We start from the raw sequence: 22,032 nt of genomic DNA, 5'->3' as shown, positions 1-22,032 counted from the left end.
AATATTTTTGTGTGTGTGAATTTATTTCTGTGCCTTATGCCAACTCTGCTATGTAAACATTAGTTTGTTCCCTGCTCCTGGGTAGGTCACTTTGATTAAAAGTCACAGTGAAATAAATCCCTCAACTCAGACCCTTTTATTTTTTCTTTTAGTTTCTAGGTCAGTGCTTTTTTCCTGCAGACGCTCACCTCTGCTCTGCAGCTGCCACAGCGGCTCCCCACCAGCACTCATCTCTCCTAATTAAGAAGCTGCATCAGAGGGGAGAAATAAAAAGCCCCTCTCCACCACGATTTCTCCTGCAGCTTCTCCACGCCTGGTGATCCCTGTGTGCAGCCCTTCAAGGTACAGTGGAGAGAGCCTTGTAAAATATCTTCCACTTACTTACCAAACCTTAAAATATGTGCAGAAGTAAAATCCATGGAGAATGTCTCGCCGTTCTTCATCTCTTTTGTTCAAACCATACTTTATTTTGTGAATATTGTGCAGAGCTTGTTAAATGATGATTAGGTCATTCTCTAGCTGGAGTTCAAGTGAAGTTTTCTTTGATAGGTAGGTACGCACTCCTTTTGCCGTTTCTCTCAGAAGCCTTCTCTAACATTAAAGATTTGATGTGTGTAAGTCTGCATAACTTGGATAAAATTATAGGTGTTTTTGTTTTGTTTTACATTTGATGCCATATGTACAGGAGTAACATTATTAAACAAGATGCATGAAACAAGCATAGGTAAAATGATGCAACTGACAGAAAACTGACCCCCCGCCCAGTTACAAAGATTCTAAACCAAAAAATGCACATCTCTTTACATGTTACGTGACTCCTGATATGGACAACACAGAGGAACACTGAGTTCGCAGGCAGTTCTGCATTACATTAAGTACAAGAGCTTCTCAAATGTTATAGTTTATAAGAATTACAAATTAGAAAAAGGGGAAAGCTCTTCTTTTGCTCCAAATAATTTTGAAAAGTAATGAACACTTCTTTTGTGAGAACATATTCCTAGAAATATTAGGTTGATTAGTGAGATGCTTAAAATCATTTGGAAGCTTCATTTAGGTACACTATTACTGTGTACTACTTTCCAGAACACTCAAGATTCACAACAATGAGAACCCCAGGACACAAAGTACTAGAGAGTTTTTGAAATTTTTCTTATTAGTTAAGAGTATTCATTTAGTACATTAGGCTCTTTCTCCAATTTCTGAAACATTTTTAAAAAATCATTGATTCACATATATTTGGAAATTAGAAAATATCTTATTCTTCCTTAGTAAGGAAGAACACACAAATATTCTCTTTGCTAATTTAATATAGGTATGCATTTGAAAAACTAATTTTAATATATATTAACATAACCAATCTATAGAACTAGACAAATTGCTGTATTAAGAGAGCATTGCATACACCTCACTGAACCTATATTTTGTAGATAATTCTTATAAAATAAATTTCACATGTTATAAAGCTAAAGAGGAAAATTTGATTTAATCATTTTGGGCATATACAGACAACAGAAAATAAGAACTACTAAATTTCAACATCAAGAAGAAACAGAGAAAGTTCCAGAAATAAGTATGTATCTATCTCACCAAGTTATACTGAGTAATTTTTCACACCCACATTTTTATCCTTTAAAGAAATCTCTTCTTAGAGATCTGGGATGTATTAGACTACTCAAAAGAGGCTATCACACATTTAAATACTATCAACCATCCCCTTGGTTTCTTTTTCTATGAGTCTCTTTGTTGTTTGTTTTGTTTTCTTAAGATTCCACATATAAGGGAAGATATCCATATTTTTTTTCTCTGACTCACTTCACTTAGCATAGTACCCTCTATATCCATCCATGTTGTCACAAATGGCAAGATTTCATTCTTTTGGATTAATGCAAGGCATTGTCTTTACCATTCATCTATCGATGGACACCTAGGGTGCTTCCGTATCTTGGCTATTGTAAATAATGCTGTAATAAACATAGGGATGACTACGTCTTTTCAAATTAGAGTCCTCATTTTCTCTGGATTAAATACCTAGAAGTGAAATTTCTGGGTTGTATAGTAGATCTATTTTTAGTGTTTCAAGGAATCCCTATACTTTTTTCCATAGGGGCTACACCAATTTGCAGTCTCACCAACAGTGCACAAAGGTTCCCTGTTCTCCACATCCTCACCAAAGGGAAGGTTAAAGTGGAAGGAGAACACAGTCAACAATATTGTGATAAGCCTACACAGTGACAGGTGATTCCTAGAATTCATGGATTGATCACAATAGGCTATGAAAATGTTGAATCACTACAGTGTACTCTTCACACTAAGATAACTGATATAATACTTTGTGTCAATTATACTTAAGTGAAACAATTTTTAAAAAACTATCGGTACATAGAAACTCTCAATTAACATTTATCTTCTGTCTGTTTCATTCCTTGAGGGATTTTATATCCCAATTCTAAGTTAATTTTTGTTCAAAATTTACCCCATTTATTTTAACAACTCTTACTGCCATTTTCTCTTTTCCAAATATTAATATGTGTCCATGGTATTTTGTTCTATATAGCTTATGGTTAAAGATATTTAACACATTTTAACCACCTACACTATCAAACAAAGTCCAGTGAGTGTCACAGGGAGCTATGAGTATTGTCTTCTGGCCAATAAGATATTAAGAGGCTTCGGAGAAAACAAAACCACATACCTGAGTTTTGAAGACTAGGTACACTTTGTAAAAACACAGATGGAGAGGAAGGGCACTTTCAATAACAACAATTTTAAAAATACATGAAGTAGAAAATATAAGCATCTCCTGAGACACAGGATATTGCTGGACAGTTTGGAGCCAGTGAACGTAATTTGAAATAGTGCGGTAAACATGGCAAGGAAGTACCAAGATAAGGGAAAGATATCAGGAAGCATCAAAACTAAAGTTGATAGGTTTTATTTGTTTGTTATTAATGTACTTTTAATACCTAAGCCTTCATGGAGAGATGTTACTTTATTATTAATGTGGTTTGCTCAAACCAGAAAGAATGTCAGTGACAGTAGAAATAATTGCTCCCCAAAGAGTGGCATTTCCTTAATTTTTAGTGTTCATCTTAAAATAGCTTTATTGTAATACATTTCAGGTTCAAAAACCATGAGTGCACAAATGAATGAATACTCATTACATCAACACATCCGTGTAATCATAGCACACACACACACCAAAACAAAAGAAACAAACAGAACATTTTAAAAACCTAGTGCTCTCATCATTCCCCTTTAGTTACTGTATCCCCTGGAAGGGTGATTGGTATCCTGACTTCTGTCTTCATAGACTATTTTTGTCTGTTTCTGAACATAATATAAATGGAACTATATAATACATATTACTTAGTTTCCGGCTTCTTTAACTTAACAGTAAGATTAAAATACGCTATGTGTAGCAAAGTTTCTTTCTCATTTATTGCTGTACCGTATTCCCTACAGTGTACACTAAGAAAAGCCTACAGTACAATTATCCATTTTACTGCTGGTAGTTATTTAAACTCTCTCCTGCTTTGGCTGCTATAAACAGCATAGGAATGAATAGTGTCTCTTGGAGACTGAATTCTGCCCCACTTGAAAATTCGTCTGTTGAATCCCTAACTTCGCATTTGACTATATTTAGAGTTAGGACCTTTAGTAAAACAGCTGAGGTTAAATGAAACCGTAAGAGTAAAGCTGTAACACCCTGGGGCTGGTGTTTCTATAAGAAGAGAAGGACACTAGAGATCTCGTTCCTCTTCCTCTGTATAAACACAGAGAAAAGGCCATATGAGGACACAGCAAATAGGTGGCCATCTATCAACCAGGAAGAGAAGCTTAACCAGACACCAACCCTGGCAACTTGATCTTGGACCCTAATCTCCAGGACTGTGAGAAAATAAATCGTTATTTAAGCCGCCCAGTCTATGACATTTTATTATGACAACCCAAGCAAACTAATAACCACATGTAAATATAACAAAATTCTTGCATTCATTATAAATACAGAGGTATTACATATTTTCATTAGTCTTATTACTAGGTAACTGAAGTTTTCTACAACTACTGAAGTGTTGCCATTAAATTTTACTATGTTCTGCCCTGGCTGGCGTAGCTCAATGGATTGAGCGCGGGCCTGCGAACCAGACGATCGAGGTTCGATTCCCAGTCAGGGCACATGCCTGGGTTGCAGGCCGGTTCCTGGCAGGCTAACTACCAGCAGGGGATGCACAAAAGGCAACCATACATTGATGTTTCTCTCCCTCTCTCCTTCCCCTCTAAAAATAAATAAATAAATAAAATCTTTAAAAAAAAAACACGTTTTAAAATAAATAAATAAATAAATAAATTTTACTATGTTCTTAAACTTCACTACGCAATTTTTATCATTTTGTATACATTACTTTGTATATAATTTTTAATAATAACAGCTTATTTCTAGATTTCCTTGGATCATCTACATATATATTATATCATCTTCAAATAAGTAGTATTTCATTTTTTCTTTTCCAATTCTGATAATTTACATTTTATTACATCATTACAGAAGCTGGGATTTCTGGTAAGATGATAAATAAAAGTGGTAATAGTAAGCGCACCTATTTTATTCCTGACCTCAACATGAACATTTTCAGTCTTGCACTGTCAACCATGATGCTAACTGGAGATCTTTTAGAAATACTCTTTAACAAGTTAAGTCAGTCCTTTACCATTCCTATTTTACTGAGATGGTTTTTATATATACATCCAATGATAAAATGTATCTACTAAGAGTATCATTTTTTCTCATCCTTTGTATCAGTCAGGATTTGATTAGAGAAGCCGCCACAGAAACTGGTCTCAAATAAGAGGACTGTTGTATGAATTTGACCTTACATAGTTTTGGCAATTAGGTAAACAGTTGATGTAATTCTGTTGAGTTGGGGTTGAGTCTAGTGTAGCACAGGGCACGTCTGCATCGGCAGTGTAGGCATCTGGGGAGGAAGATGGAGAGGACACAGAGAAGGCTGAGGACAAGCGAGAATCCATGAAGATGAGCTGGAACTCACAAAAGGACATTAAAACCCAACCTGGGCTCTCACCATATCTAAGCTTCCACCTTCAGTGATCAGAGTGACCTTCAGGAGATAATGGTGCCATTTCAATGGGCTCAATAGTCAGAGAGGCAGAAAATCCTGATCTAGAGAAAGCTGGCAGACCTGCTACCACGTACCAACAATGTGAGCCAGGTGACCGATGCCAGTGTTCGTGAGCTACAGGGGTGTCTAACCTTATTCTTACTGCCAAGCATAAAAACGGCAGATGTTTCATTTTCAGCTTCCGAATACTGTGCATACTTCTCAATTTGCACAATCCTCAATAAGCATATATACGAAGAAAATTCTGGGAAACAGTTCCAGTTGAGCCATATTGACAAAAAACAAGCCTAATTTGGCATCTATCCATACATAACTTCCAAATGAAGAGAAGAGTGAAATCCTGATTCCACATAATAGGACAGCATTATAGATAGTGTAACTGAAAAACATTCTAACTGTGGACCTCAGCCTTACCCCTAAATATCTTTCTCCTTAAGACAGCAAATATCAGGGAAGTGTGGTTTGAAGGGATGGGGGCTGTGGGATAAAAGAACCACATCACGCCAATAAGCAAGAGCTGCATTTTATTTCTGTTGTGAGAAGCTGTCCATACAGCTCAGTTAGACAGACCTCTACTGTTTTCCACACCCGCAGTGCTCTATATTCTCATTCCTAAAACCACATGTTTTCATTTTGGATAAAATACAGCTATTTGACTCAACAGCCAGAGCCACACTGTCCTTAACTAGGAGCTTCCCTGTTGTCATGATAACCAATGTCCTTCCTCCTACGGGAAACGAGAGTGACCAACAGTTAAAGCACAGCGTGGGCAGCACTGTTTTCAATCCCACTTCTCATCATTCACTCTTCCAGCATTCACCAACAGGCTGGTATCAAAAGAACTGGAGGACTCTTCCTGCCACTCAGTTTCACTCAGATCTTGGGTGAGAGCATTGGCTGACAGCTCTGAATGAGAATTGTTACATCCCCCTACATCAGCTCGCAAAACTCTAATCCTTTCTCTGACAATCACCATGTGTCTGCCAGCCCTTCGCCCTCATTGCCGAGTAAGGTATTACATGTGTTGCCTCCAATGTTCAAAAAGGCCCACTAAGTACTGTGCCGCTTACCAGAGGTAGGAGGTGTCAGATTCTGAAATACGTCCTTTCATATTGAAGAAACATATCGCCGTGCCTTGAACCCCTGGGCCCCAAGAGACGTCCTATGAGCGACAGACCTCTAAACTCTCATGGGATTTATTTCCCACTCTCTGGCATACCTGCATTTTATAAAGGATTCTGGAATATTTGCTATTTTCTGCTACTACATAAAAAGGACATGTTATAATCAATGTAATGAAGGAGCATGGTGCCCTACAGAACAGAGAAGCAATCAAGGTTGGAGAGTTGAGACAGCCCAGAGGGAGGAGAGAGAAGTTGTACCTCTGGACCTAACAGCTGAAAGACAATGGCTCCTGATGAACTTGAACAAATACAAAGATAAAAAAACTGACAGATTAATAGTCACCTGCCAGTTCCTAGTAGATATGTTAATTTGTTCTAGCAATAAAATCACATCTGAAACAGCAACTGTAGTTAGAATAAAAACTTGATTAAATTTAGAAAAATCTTCTGTTAATATCTAAAATTCATCTGCCTTCTGCACAGATCAGATTGGTAGATTGGTAGGGTGTCCTCAAAGTTTTAATGATGACACTAATCTTTATAATCCCTCCAGTAATCTGGTATATATTTTCTTTTAATATTTCTGTAGTCAAGAAGTTTCACTTTGCTCTAACATCATATTTTGCTTCATAGACTACGGAATACATGTGGGCATTTTGCAAGTTACTAAGTATGTCTATCCTTGTTAGGCATTCTGCACTGGGGATATAATCACAGAGAGGACTCGGCCCACTGGGTCCACTATGAGAAGAGTTTAAGCCAAAACTCCATTCATAATGTAACCTACCTAAGTCCTTACTATAAACTCCGGGCCACAGTAGTGTCTGGAGTCATCAGTAATTGTCATTTCAAAACAATGTATCCAGCAATGCCAAAAATGTCTGATTATTTTCCTTTCTCTAGTTTATAGTCACCCTAGTAAGTGGTCAAATTTTCCTTTGTAGAAGGCTGGGGCAATATACAGTAAAAAAGCTTTTAGCTACATAGCAGGATCCTTCCTCCAGTGGTGCCATCATTTTCTGCATTCAAGGTGCTCTTGAGCTGTGAACTAGTTGAAGTCTGGAATTGTTTATGGGACTGGAATTCGTTATTAAAGTGATCCAAGCCAAAATTTTATTTGTTTGTCCCAGAGGGTTTCAGATTATACAAATCAAGTAACATTTTAGCAATCAACCCACATATTTAAGTTCTTGTGACACCAGGACAGCTAGCCAACGTCAGAGACCTCTGAGGGTCAGAATACACTTTGTCCTTGCTGCCCCGTACAATGAGCAGGCCCACTGTGCCTTTATGATACGAAACACTCCTTAAACCCCTGCAGCCTTTTTGTCAAGTCTGTCTTTTAGGCCGAATGTATTCTGCCTTTTTCTTCCCTTTTTTGTGTTCCTGATTGTTATGCACTATGAAAAACACATGTTTGCATGTAGACATGCACAAATACAGCTGATGAATTTATATTTAAAAAAACTGTTGCTATGCCTAAAAGAGCACTTTCCACATAGTAGAGCCAGTCTCCTTAACATTTTTTAATTTAACCCCCCCCAAATTAGTGATGGTTTTGAAATGTACATCAATTCCTCACAAAATTCACTGTGATAGAAAACCAGCTATGTATATGTTAAGGGCAGAGGAGAATATATTGGTTCCTGTAACTGACAGGAACACAACCTAACCCTAAATACATTGAGAATAATTTACATCATAGCCCAGGACTTTGTTTCCACTGCTTGTTTTTGGTCATTATTATGGTCATCACTATGGTCATCAGCATATATTAGAATTATATATTTGCACTTTTAATACTGAAGAGCATAAGCAGAGCCAAGTGTGCAAGGCAATAAAACAGGTAGACCACTCCTGGAACGTGTTACTGGCACATAATTAAAAATATTCTCTTCAAGATAAGTATGCTGTTTTAAACAGAGATGTATACGTCAGACATTACCAGTAGGAAGGAACTAATTAATATTCAATTATCTAAGAATATCATTTACATGATCAAAATGAGATTGGACAGGTAAAGACATGATTTAGCCTCATGGAAAGATACATAGAAGCTATAAATTAAATGTATTACATAGGTATATAAATATATACATGCATATGTACCTGTGTAGATATGCCATATGTATGTAGATAGACTAATGTTTGTCTATCTACATACCATATGTATGGTATGTACATACCATATGTATGTAGATAGACTAATGTTTGTATTAATTTAAGCATAGTTAGGGAAATAATTTTACATAAATAAAATAAAAAAACACTTTAAAAAGAATGCAAACATTTTAGCTCTGTTTTACTCAATTAACTAAGTTAAAACATTTAAATTACCAAGCAAAATAAATAACCTAAATTTGAAATTTTACAAGCTTTAAATGCCATCTGTGTCTCTGTCACATAAGATGATTAGGTTGTCTTGGTAACTAAATTGAAAAATTTCAATTTAGCAAAACCAGAATAAACAGAATTACAAACTGTCTATTAAATACATGTTTGTGTACACACATATGTGTTATAGATAGATTATAAATAGAAAGAGAGAAGGATGGATAAAGAAACAACATTTTGAAAAGAAGAAAATCAAATAGCATTTGTATTTGCAGTACTTTAATATACAATTGTTAAAGAAATGAGTAACTACATTTTAACCTAAATTATAGGTCTGTGTAATATCTGCCAATGTAACAAAGTGTGCCGTGTCTCAAAGCCGGTATAGAGTCTAGCAATCAGTCCAGATTGCCATACTTCAATCAATTTGAAAAAGGGTCTTTGACTTTTGACCCAACCATTCCTTCTATTGATTAAAGAGCAGTGTCACAGTGATCAGATGCAGAAAATGCCTGTGACATGAATTGCTTGAAGACTCTGACATTTTATGAGTAGGTTTATTTTGTCTCTAAATAACCAGAACTCATTCAGAGAAATTTTAGATTCTTGTCATGCAACAATATGGCAGATTAGGGAATATGTAAGTGGAGAAGTTTTTAATTTATTCAAAGCAAAACTACTTGTCTTTTCCTAAGTAAAAATAATTTAGATTTTATAACTAAATTATAACTGAGCCACTCATATTTGCTCTACAGTATAGGAGGATGGATGATCAAATTTGTGATTTATACATAATTGTTTTTGCTCTCTTCAAATATGCTGATGAGGCTCTCCTTTTTTTTGCCTTGACCCATTGCAGTCACAGACGTGCCCTGTCTGAAATCAGTGTTCTATGAAATTACATTCAACAGGAGGATGTGACTGCCTAGCACAAGGGCCACACAACCTACTAACAGCCTCAAGGCCTCAGGTTGACAGTGTCAGGTCAGCTTCCAGCCATCAGGGGTTGCTTTTCTATGTTAATGTAGATGTATAAAATATTAATAATATTATAAAAGTAGAAAAAGGAACAGTGGCAATTGAGTGAGTTGTGGATCTAGCACACCAGCTGGATCCATGTGAACCATTTGTCTTATCAAGTTAAGCATGTACCCAACAAAGAAACTCACAAAGATATTACTGAATTCTGAAAATATTTGAGAGCTGTTCAGATTGTGACAACCACTTTAATTATATTACTAAATGAAAATTTCATCTGAGAAATTTCATATATATAATAACAGTTCACAGAATATTGTTTATAAATTGTTTTATGTATTATTCACATCTCCCATTCCATATTTTCAGTTTTTGAGGACAGTGACTGTGCTATATACCTCCTCCTATCTATTATCTACCACCACCAGTAACAGCAGGAGTAGTGATGTTAATGAATGCATATATGATTGGTTATAGAGTAGAAAATAGGGATGAATTAAAAGAAGTGTCTTCTGCAAGCTACTACAATTCAAAATATTGGGTGTCATCAGCTTTAGAAAATCATTTCTTTCTGAAATAGATTTAAAGTGTAATTTGTGGAATATATTATTTTTATCTCCCTCTTCTTTGAAGACCTACCTTCTATAATTTTCTCAGCTGCAGTGGACAATGACTTTTCCCACCTGCTTCAGAAAATTCAATGATAACAGAGTGTTCAGACATTTCTCCTTAATTAGCACTTTCACACTGACCATTCCCTAGCATTGCCACCCAGTGTTAATACTTACTACTGAAGAGTAACTGGACTACCTCAAACTCAGAATAGCCACCCACTACAAGCTTGCTAAGTATAAGGATGGTTTAGAATGTTTTGAACTTTAATGTATATTTGAAACCCCTGGAAGATTTGGCAACACACAGTTTTCTGAGCTCCACCTCCAGGACTTCAGGACTCTCCGAAGACATAATCACTCCTGGTCTGGGTAGCACATTTTGAGAAGTAATAACACAGACAATAACAAATTCATTTTGAGAACTACTGCTTTAGATATTGTGATAGACAGAATTATGGTCCACAAAGGTATGTGCACGTTAATATCCTGAAGCTGTGTCACTGTCACATTACCTGCAGAAGAGATTTTTCAGATGTGACTAAGGTTAAGAACCTTGAGGAGGGAAGATGACCTTGGCTTATGAAGTTAAACCCAGTATAATAGCGTGCATCTTTAAAAGTGAAGAACCTTTTCAGCTGTACTAGAGATAGGAGATGTGACTACAAAAAAAATGGTCAGAGTGATGAAACTTCATTGGCTTGCAAGGGGAGGGAAGAGTGTCTTGAGTCAAGGAATGTAGCAGCTTCTAGAAGATGTGAAAGGCAAATAAACTGATTCTCAGAACCTCTAGAAAGAAAGTTGGCCCTTCCAACAGCTTGATTTTAGCCTACTGAGATTCATGTTGGATATCTGGCCTATATAGAATAATAAGATAATAGATTTACCTTTTTAAATTATTGTTTGCAGTAATTTATTATAGCAACAATAGAAAAAGAATATAGGCATAAAAATTCTGTCATGCAGAAATATACATCTCTATTTTTTGACCTTTGCACAAGTCACAAATGCAACACATAGGTAGCCACTATAGCAGCGAAAGCCCTGGACCTGGTATCAGAAAACCAGCATTTGATATATTCGACCGCCTGTATTATTTTAGACAAGCACATTTCTTTGTTTAGTTGACAAATACGTGAGATCCTCCTGTGTAAAAGGCATATATGCTCTGGGTTGGGACAGAAAATCAGATCAGGTATAGCTGCCATCTTGAAGTGGTTTTAATGCTGGAAATAGGGTAGGGAATCAAGACACACAAAAGGGTGAGACGATCTAGATTCCTGTTAAAGACAACACCAAAGGCCCAAAATGGTGTCATTTGTGCTAAAGCCCATGATACCAAACCTAGATTGAATACCCGACCTAACTGCTATTTCAACTTCTCCCAGAAATACAATATCAATCAACAGTCTGACATTTCCTAGTCAACGCCAATGATGTAATATCCACATGGATCTCTCCAGCCCTCCCCCCACCCCACAGAAAGAGGCAATATGCATGTTATTGCTGTTCCTTTCCCCCCAACAGATATTCTGATCTAAAAGGAACCCTTTCTTTTCTTTTGTTAGCAGTTCCTTTGCCTCATGCAAAAGCAAAGGAACTTTGCTTTCTGCAAAAACCTTCCTGCAAAAACCTTCTTCCTGCAAAAACCTTCCATTTTGTATAGCCCTTCAGAGCACCCTTCTAGTTGCTAGAGGGGATGGGACCCACTTCGTGGGTAGCTTAATAAAGCCAATCACATCTTCAATTTAGTTAGTAGAATTTTGTTCTTAACATATTGAAATGATCCAGACATCGATGTGAAAAATTGTGGTATGAAAGTCCAAAATAAGTGTTTCAACTCAACTCTCTTATTCCAATGCTTTTTCGCCTAAAACTTTAGTATTCACAGGGAAAGAGACTGAATATTTATTGGTCTGTCAGAGCTGTCAGATGTCTAGATAAGGACTTTTAAAAGTGTTTTGAAAAAAGGCACGAGGGTCTAGTCCAAAATCACCCAGTCCCGTTTTCAGTTTCAGCTTCCTAATTCTCTATCAGTCATATGGCAATAAGAAAAGTTCTTAACTTCTTTGAATTAAGATATCAGCTACCTATATTGGGGGCTCAAAACACATACATTCCCTTTTCCTCAATTTTTTTTCTTTACACAAAATATCTCAACTGAAGAGGATCATTAGGAATGAGGCTCTAATGAGATAAAACGCATTAATATCTTGGTGGGTGTACAGAAAATAGCTGACAGAACAGATCCGATACCGCTATCTTTACAAAGGCCTGCTTGCAAGGCTGGTTCTTGGCTGGTGTCTGGAAACTAGCCCTTGATGTTCCCTAATTGATTAAAGGTAAGTCACTATGTATAAACTGCTGTAAAAATACATGATTTATGGTAAACATCTTTTCCTTCTTGGAATCTGACATTTTGAACATGCCAGGGAGAGGGGGCCTATGGATCCAGCCAAATAAATCCTTGGGCACTGAGCCTCTATCGGGCTTCCCAGGAAAGAAATATTGCACAGGTTTTACTTCATTTTTCAGTGCTGAAGAAAGGATCACACTTAATTCGCCCCATCATAAGAAGAAGAGAGCATAAGAAAACCTCTGTGTGGATATCTACACATAATGAATGTCCTGTGTCTTTTTCTTCTTGCTTTTCCTGTCATATATCCTTTCACTAGGATAAACCTTAGCTCTGAGTCCATCTAGTGAACCACTAATCATGAAGGTGGTTTTGGGGGCCTCAGAAACAGGGAACATTCTAAATAGTCAAGAAATTATTATTTGAGTTTAAATCTTTCTAATCAAACTATTTCCACTCAAGTAACATATTAGGGCATAGAAGACAGGCAAAATTAAATAAATAAAATGCAATTTCCATGTAGACGGATTCAGAAACTGGGGTTTAAGAAGTGCTTCTGGCAGATTTTCTGGGAGCCTTGGGAGTGCTGATTGTGGACTCTGATCTGGTGGAACATGTTCAAAACTATTTAGGCCCAGAGCTGAGAAGGAAGGAACTGAGTACTCTCTCCTGGACTCTGATACTAGTTTCACAAAGGTGTATAAAAACAGCTGAACTCAGATCATCACAATAAATTGACATTTAAAAGACTCATAAAAGTAGAAGCAGCAAATAGTACTGGGTTGGATATAGATTACTACCCTCAATAAATTGTTGACCTTTGTCACGTGGACATTTATTGATGAAAACTGCCTAAAATGAGGATTATGCATTCCAGCCCCCTTTTATCCTGAGAGGTCAATATAACTATTCCTTAATAGAATAGGAATGGAAGTGATGAGTCACATCCAGGGGCAATCTCAAAGAAGGAAATGTCCACCACTGCTTCCTGCCCTGTCAACAGGACAGAAGCAGAGAAGCCAAGGTCACAGGGGATAGCAACACCAAAAGACAGAAACAGACTGTGCTTTGAACCATGTCAACAGGACAATGGGCTGACCAAAAATGTCCACATGAGGCTTTACAGAAAGAAGAAATATTCTTTTGGGGGGAAGATTCTAAATTTTTAGAGTTATGTGTATAGTGGATATTACTCTAACACAGGACTACCTCAAGATATAGAAAAATAACGTCTTATAGACTCCTTTTTACTTGATCTCAACATTCAAATATACCTTGACAAAGTTTTAGCTCCAGAAGACCCTTTGGACACAATGTGGCCCTGACAAGACAATAATGAGGTTGCTGTCTCTATGATACAATGATGTGCAGTTCAGTCCCAGGTCAGAGCTGCTTTGAAACAATCTCAGGTCAAACAGGATTATCCAATATTTAACTTAAATTCCTTTATAACATTTAAGGAGGGTTTAGAACATCTACTTATGATTCTTAGGAAGTACCCATCTCTCTCACCTAATAAGGAGCCTCACACTGTCCCCAAAAGCTCACATTCTCGTTCATACTCCGAAAAAAATTCTCTCTCATGTTCTCTTCTATCCTAAATATCTTGATTCCTTCACTCCTTTGCTCACTTTACCAAAATGTGGGCTGCATTTAGAAATGTGAGCCCCAACGCCATTAAAATCTCAAAAAGATATCTGATAAATTTAATATATAATGTTAAAACAGATTTTTATACATTCAATGAATTATATTTTCATTTTCAAACTGCTGTGTAAATATTTATTTTATTTCTATTTTTCCACAAGAATTTTAGTCATTTCTCTGACTTTTCTGAGGTACTTGAAAAATAAAAACAGCCTCTTTCTGTAGAGGTCACAAAATATTAATAATTTATATTAAAAATGAGAAGTATTAATATATTATTAGTATTTTCTAGTAAGAAGGGAATATCATTAGCCTTTAGGAATCTGCTAATTAATTTGTTGTATATTATTTACTAAATCAACTACTGTAGACTGAACTCATATCAACGCACTGAATTACTAAAAACATATTGTCTACATTTTATTTATTTTGTTTACTGAAAGCATACAGTTTAAATTTTATATTAGCAGCTAAATACTGATAATATGAAATGATTTAATATATGTATTTTTTACCTGATTAAACATTCTACTAGGTAAAGTTATTTTTACCACTTAGAATTTTGTTTTAATACCTATTAACGATGTTTTAAGGAATGTCATTGAATAATAAAAAAATAAATTTGCAGTTCCAAAGAGATAAATGAGACAGATTGCATGGACTTTTATTTTGTATGTGACTATATAAAAGCTTCAGAGTGATAACACTAGCAATATAAAATTTATCTGTAGCAGAGTTGAAATTATGCCAGATCCTTCAAAACCCTTTTGCTCCCCCCCTCCAAATTCCTTATCACACCTGAAAAATATGTAGAATGTAATAAATAACCATTAAAGAATTTTTCCTTTCTCTATGTGAAACAAAGACAAAAATACCTTGACAGCTCTTGGGAAATGTAATTTTTTCACATTTGACTCTTGATTTTTATAAAGTAAAAATGAGAAAGATAATACATGATTTAGTAGTAAATATTACCTAATGAGAGATTTGAGTTTCCAGGATAATTTTTATGTTGGAAGATCCAAAATCTCCCAATTTTAAAAATAATAAGCAAAGATTTTTCTAGAATTTAGATGATATGCACGGTGCAAGTTTCTAAATGAATTCAACCCCCATGGTGATTTATATTGCTCTGAGTGACACATTTGAATACTTTTTGATGATACATTAGAACTTTTTTTTAATGTAGAACCAAATTTCTGAAAGTTTTATAACTGCTAAAGTTATAAAGAATCAGTTTTATTCTCTTTATTACCAATCCTTCACTTCTTTAGATTATTTTTATAATCCTTACACAAACTGCTTTTCTCTTTGTGTAACAAAATCAAGTTCTGAATTCCAAAATAAGTACCTGTCAGATTAGGCAGAAAAATATGTGTTTTTCCCATTTTTGATCTTTGTTATAAAACTGTACCCAGAAATTGTTGGTTTAACACTGTACTGTGTGTAGCGTAGGGTCCTTTTCATGAGTCATCATAATTTGGGAGTAAGTTGCACAGGTAAAGCACAAAAAGTACCATGTAGAGGATAGCCAACGAATAACGGGGAGGCCTGGTTTTTGTGGAATGAAATTTTTTGAGGGTCACTATGCTCAGTTTCTATTAAGACAGGAGTTTGGAAGTGTATATGCTAAACCTTAATCTTTAAATTAAGTCTCCTTAAGAACTGTGCTAGAATACTCAAGAAAATGCCACACTCCCAAACTTGGTTAAATATAATATTAATGTTTTATAGAAAAAATGCTCTGAGAGTACACAATAAAACCTAGAGCAGTGAAAACAGCAATGGTGTCTAGTAAATTTAATTGAATAAATTAGTAATAGGTAATGAATGAATGAAGTAATGAATGCACTAATGATTAGGGGTATGAGTGAAGGATGTAGTTTATCTAGTTACTCACTAGTCAGTAGGCAGCAGCAATTAAAATGACTTTCCTGAGCAAGAGATATCTGAGTAAAAAAAGACCTAATTCACTCCTCCTTTAAGCATCCATATTGTTTAATTAAACAGTTATTTCAGTACACATCCAGCATTTTAAAGAACTGCAGAGAGTCCAGTTTAACTAGATGCAGAAAACAAAGAAGCTGCTGAAACTGTGAGTTAGCTGACTCATCCTCTGAGTGCTTTTCACTAGGCAATCAGGTTTTCCCTCAATGAAAACAGCGCAGAAGATGTGATGTTATAAACTACATCCGGACCACAATGTACTGCTATGGTACCTTCCATTTACAACTGATTTTATTTTTAAAGAATAAGTAATGTAGTGAAGTTATATCTCAAGGCACCATTTGAACAAGCGAAATAAGCACAAAAGCAGTCCCATTCTCCGGCAAAGGCTTGGTGCTTTCAGAGATCCTGACAATCTTGCTATGTTTACCAGGACAGAACTTGATCTTTCTAGTTGCTTTTGCCTAAGTTGGAGTTGGCTTCCTATGGGTTTATTTAAACCTAATATGAGTTCTCAGAAGAACTAATTCTTAATTTACTTTACCTTACTTAAAGGGAAAAGAGATAATACTAAGAATGAAAACGTTTTCTTGTGTGCAGTTCTCACCATCAAGAAAAGAAATGTGTTTAAATTTTCAGATAATAGCAGATCCTTCACCAAGACATGTTTGATTTGACTTCTGATTTCTCCTTTTCAGGATAAAAAATCACAGTAACAGAATTTTAGTAAATACACAAACTGCCATCTGTTCTTTCCCCTCATTTCTCAAAACAAGGTGTCATAAAGGGAACTCTAAAATATTCTAACACATCTTTAAAAAGCTACTGATATTTGTATAAGTAGGTTAAACATGCTCCTTCCATTATCCCGTAATTTGCTTATGTTTTAAGCTACATTCCTATTATATGTTGAGGGCAAAGGGGAACTAGCCAGAACATAGCTGTAAGGAAGCAAAAGGTGTTTTACTAACTAACACAAAGAGTCTCCGGGACACACCCGAAGAGTGGGGTGTGTTCCAGGATGTGGTGTAAGAGCAACAAGGTTAGTCAGGCAGATAGCCATCTGGACAGTCACTAGGGAGGGAAATTTTACCCCTGTGCATGAGCTCAACTGACCAATCAAGTAAAGGAGCATGAGACGGTGCACGAGTTAACTCACCAATAATCAGTCACCCTATTGTGCCCCTGAGCCAACCGCTAACCGCCACATCTGCTTCTGTATCCAGCTTGCTTGCGCGCCTCCATAAAACCCTAAGCCTGTAAGCGTTTGGCGCGACTCTCATTTGCAGCCCTTGCGGGCACCGTGTCTCCGTACACTTTGGAGAGGTCGCCCCTGCGCAGGTTAAACTTGGCCAATAAAGTAACATCTTTGGAACCCCGAAAGTCTCCGACATTTGTTCTCGCGGTTGGTGAATGCAACATTATACTGATTGTTTGTAACTTAAGAGATAGAAATTGAGATTTTTTTCTTTTAACATTTTTTATGCAAAGTCAAACCTCACACTAAACTTTCTTATTGAGCTACTTAATAAATTCACAGATATTTTTTAAGAGCAAGTATTTATTGCACAAAGAAGCTAAGATTTCCATGCCTTATTTATTATTTAACATGGGAGCAGAAATGTCCTACTGTAGTTCAGTATAGATACAGGAAAAAACTCTGGTATAAGTTCTCAGTAATTGTTCCAAAGTCAAATATCAATAAATGAAATGATAGCTACAGGATGAGAACTCAGTACTTGTAACCCATGCATTTCCAAATATCAGGAGCTAGTCATCAGGATCAGTTCATCCTTTGAAGAAAATGTATAATTCACTCTACTTTTCAAGGCACAGAAAAGTTCATATTCACAGGAAATAATGAGCTCAGAATGCCAACATTTATTACAGATAAACTGCTGAAATCTGAAATGATTGCTATGGAAATGTATGCCCTTGCTTCTTAACACACTCAAAATACAATGGAAAGAAAACAAGCCAGGCAGCAATCCAAAATATTCATGAAAATAAGAAAATATTTCACTCAAAAACAGTGAATTTGCATGCATGCCTATATATATATACATACACAAATATGTATATATACACACACATTGCATGGGAAGAAAATAAAAAAGGAATTAACATCCACATGTTTATAAAAATTAATTTTCAAGAATATTTAGCTTTAAAATTCCATCTTTGTAAATTTCATCAGTATGTTCTTGATTTAAAAACATATTGTTTCGCAATAGATACTGACATTACTAAAACCAAGAAAGAGACACAGCAGAAATTACACAAAGCTTTCTGAAAGTCATACAATTTCCCTTTCTTTAGGACAAAACATGCCTTTGACAGCATCATATAATCATCTCTGCAATTTTAAGACAAGTAGGGGCACACCATGAACACTGGTCTTCAACACCAAGTGCACGCTGAAAGAGTTTCAGACTGCTTCTATAAGCCAAATCCATTTCTGCTAGTGTGTTTTGTTTAGCCAGTGTAGTATTTTTGTTTTATTTTGTCTAGGTTGTTGGGTTTGTTACTACTGAATTGTAACATCATCTTGGGTGGAGTTTGGGAAGGGCCCTAAGGGCAATACAATCATTTTGTTTTAAATTAGGCCATGCTACCCATTAGAATTAGAAGTTGCTGGTGTTGTGACTATTGTTTTTATTAAGGTAATCAGACCTACTTGGCAGAGACTTTCAAAGGCAGAATAGAAAAGGGGTAAGCAAGGCCCTGGCTGGTGTAGCTCAGTGGATTGAGCACAGGCCTGCGAACCAGAGGATCGCGGTTCGATTCCCAGTCAGGGCACATGCCTGGGTTGCAGGCCAGTTCCCTGCAGGCTAACTCCCAGCAGGGTACGCACAAAAGGCAACCATACATTGATGTTTCTCTCCCTCTCCCCTTCCCCTCTAAAGGTAAATAAATAAATAAAATCTTTAAAAAAAAAAAAGAAAAGAGGTAAGCAGAGGATTTGAGGACATTTCAGTTGAAGAACATGGCACAATGACTAGAATTCTAATGCATAGAGGAATTGCCAAGTCAAAAAATGTAGGTTAAGGTCAGATCTTAACCTACACAGAAGACTTTAAACTACAACTACTGGGATTAATGCCCAGTGTCAGTAGAAATTTATCAACTGATCTGAGAGGGTTATACAACTTGATCCTTGCTTTTGGAAATTAATTTGTGCAAGGACTAGAGTTGATTAAAACAGGGAGAGTGGAAGGAAAGTGTAGTATGTAAAGACATAGTTATTAATGAAAAACTTTGAATGTGAAAATGTTCTAAGGTTATTTTGGCTAAAAGAAAAAAGATGGCCCTGGCTGGCATAGCTCAGTGGATTGAGTACAGGCCTGCGAACCAGAGGATCGCGGTTCGATTCCCAGTCAGGGCACATGCCTGGGCTGCGGGCCAGTTCCCTGCAGGCCAACTCCCAGCAGGGGATGCATGAAAGGCAACCATACATTGAGGTTTCTCTCCCTCTCTCCTTCCCCTCTAAAGATAAATAAATAAATAAAATCTAAAAAAAAAGAAAAAAGATGATAAGATATAGTACATATATGACAAGGAAAATATTAATTGTAATAGAACAGACAGGATTAGAGATCATTGTTATAAAATTTGATGAATTTTATTTTAAGTAAGTATGACCTTACTGTCTAACATCTGAGAAATGTTCACTTCACAGTCTGAAATAAAAAGTCCTTATTTATTTACATAATACCAAAAATAGTTATGTAAAATTTAAGTGAATTAGTCAGTCTTTTTTTGCATCACAGAATCATAGCCATAAATGTAAAAATAAAGATGACAAGAAATTAATGACATATTTAAAAAAAAGAAAACATGTAGAAAATGATATATCAGATGAAAATACCCTCTATGCAAATAAAAAAAGTATGGATATTTCCCAATTCCCTCCCTATTTTACTGACCCTGTATCTCACATCTGGTAAATTTAAGGACATCACATATCCCAGAAAATGGTATTTTTTCCCCACTGGAAAAATGCATAAATTGTCAAAAATTCTTATTAAAGTAATTCTTATAATAATCTGATCATATGAATTTGAAGAGTTCATACTTATCTTTATCACTACTGCAGGTTAAAAGATTGACTCAAGGTGTGACTTATAGTTCCTAGTATTTTTACTCAAAAACTCCTCTGGGACTTTTTAAAGATTGTGGTTCAGAGAAATATACATGCAACATTTATTTGTAAATGTTCTTTGTAAATTTCCTGAAGTTTGTGCAGGGACTCAAGTTTTAGAATCTCTGACGTAAAGTATGTATCCCATATGCAAACCCTATTTTTCTTTTCCATTAAAAATCAAATTGCTAAGCACCTGCTCATTTTTCTCAAACTCAACTCTATAGAACATTAAATTTTCAAAATATTAAAAAATGTTTAGAATTCAAAAAAGGCTTGAATTATGAAAGAAATCTGATTTTTTAATTTCTTTCTCACTAATATCTAATACCAATTTATTGCTGGCAAGTAGCTAAATAACCCTAAAAGAGAAGAAATTTTGATTACCTTGATTACCAAAAGTTGACTGCTTTCCAATTATATTTAAAAAATCAATCTTCATCTGTTTAATACAATTATATCCAAAACAACATTTAACACTTCTTGGGTATCGCCAATGAGGACAGCAAAATAGTTCCAAAGGAATTTCTACTTGGCCCCTTCCCCTCCAAAAAACCCACATAAGTTTGAATAACTATCTGAGAAGGAAAATGCCTTCACAAGAGCCAGGGATTACAGGTGAGGGGTTACAGCACTGGATGAGTCACAGAAATAAAAAAAGACGGCAAAAGTGGGCAGGGAAGGTAGATTCGCATACCCCATCATGTCCTCCCCTAAATCTAAGCAGCCCAGCTCAGAGAGAGACTAAGATCTTCCGGTTGGAGGAGAGTAAAGTGAGCACTTGACTCGGTATACCAGGAACCCGGACTGCCTTCTGAGGTCCTAGGTGGCTCTTCATGGGATGTCACCCGACCCATGCCCCTGGCTCAGTGCAGTACCTGCCAGCTCCAATGGCCACAGGCAGATCCCATGCCCACTGGAGGCTTCCATGATAGTATTCCCAGCGAGCTGCTGGGAGCGCAGGCCCCAGATTTGCCCCAGTACTTTGGTAAGACCTCAGTTCCCGAGGTCCCCCGTGGCTCCCTAACACCAGGCTCCCAGGGAGCTCCCATGAATCCAGGCACTTAGCACATTCCTAGTGCCTGACTGCTCCAGCAGCCCCACACAGCTCCAGTGGACCTAGGTGGTTCCCATCACACAAGCTGGAAACCTGCGTGCACACCAGGTACCTGGTGAGCTCCTACAGATACAGACCCACTTGCCTGAGCTGCCCCTTGCCGGCTCTACTTGCCCAAGCAGCCCACCTGTCCCTATGCTGCGCAGGAGGCATCTGGGACTTCTGCAGCGCTAGGCCACTGCCAGAGCATCTGTCAAATGGAGACCCCAGGCAAACTCCAGTGCCTCTGCTCCCGAAGCACTTTTGTGACTGATGGTGGGAATGGAAACTGGTGCAACCACTGTGGAAAACAGGTTCCTCCAAAATATTAAAAATGAACTACCATATAATCCAGCAACTCCATTTCTGGGTACTTTTCTTAAGGAAACCAAATCACTATATCCAAAAGATAGCTGTATCCCTTATGTTTATTACAGTGTTATTTATAATTGACAAGATAGGGATTTAACCTTGGTGTACATCCACAGTAGAATGGTTAAAGAAAATGTGAGATGATAGATCATAGAGAGATAAACATACCGTAGAATATTATTCAGCTACAGAAAATGAAAGGAAAGGAAATGCTGCCTTTTGCAACATAGATAGATCTTGGGGATAGTATGCTAAGTGGGAAAAGTCAGACAGAGAAAGACAAACACC

Source organism: Sturnira hondurensis, unplaced genomic scaffold, assembly GCF_014824575.4.
Source record: "Sturnira hondurensis isolate 20B ecotype Veracruz unplaced genomic scaffold, ASM1482457v3 Scaffold0024805, whole genome shotgun sequence".
In the NCBI taxonomy this organism is placed as follows: Eukaryota; Metazoa; Chordata; class Mammalia; order Chiroptera; family Phyllostomidae; genus Sturnira; species Sturnira hondurensis.
The sequence above is the reverse complement of the archived record's forward strand: the minus strand, read 5'-3'. Positions refer to the sequence as shown.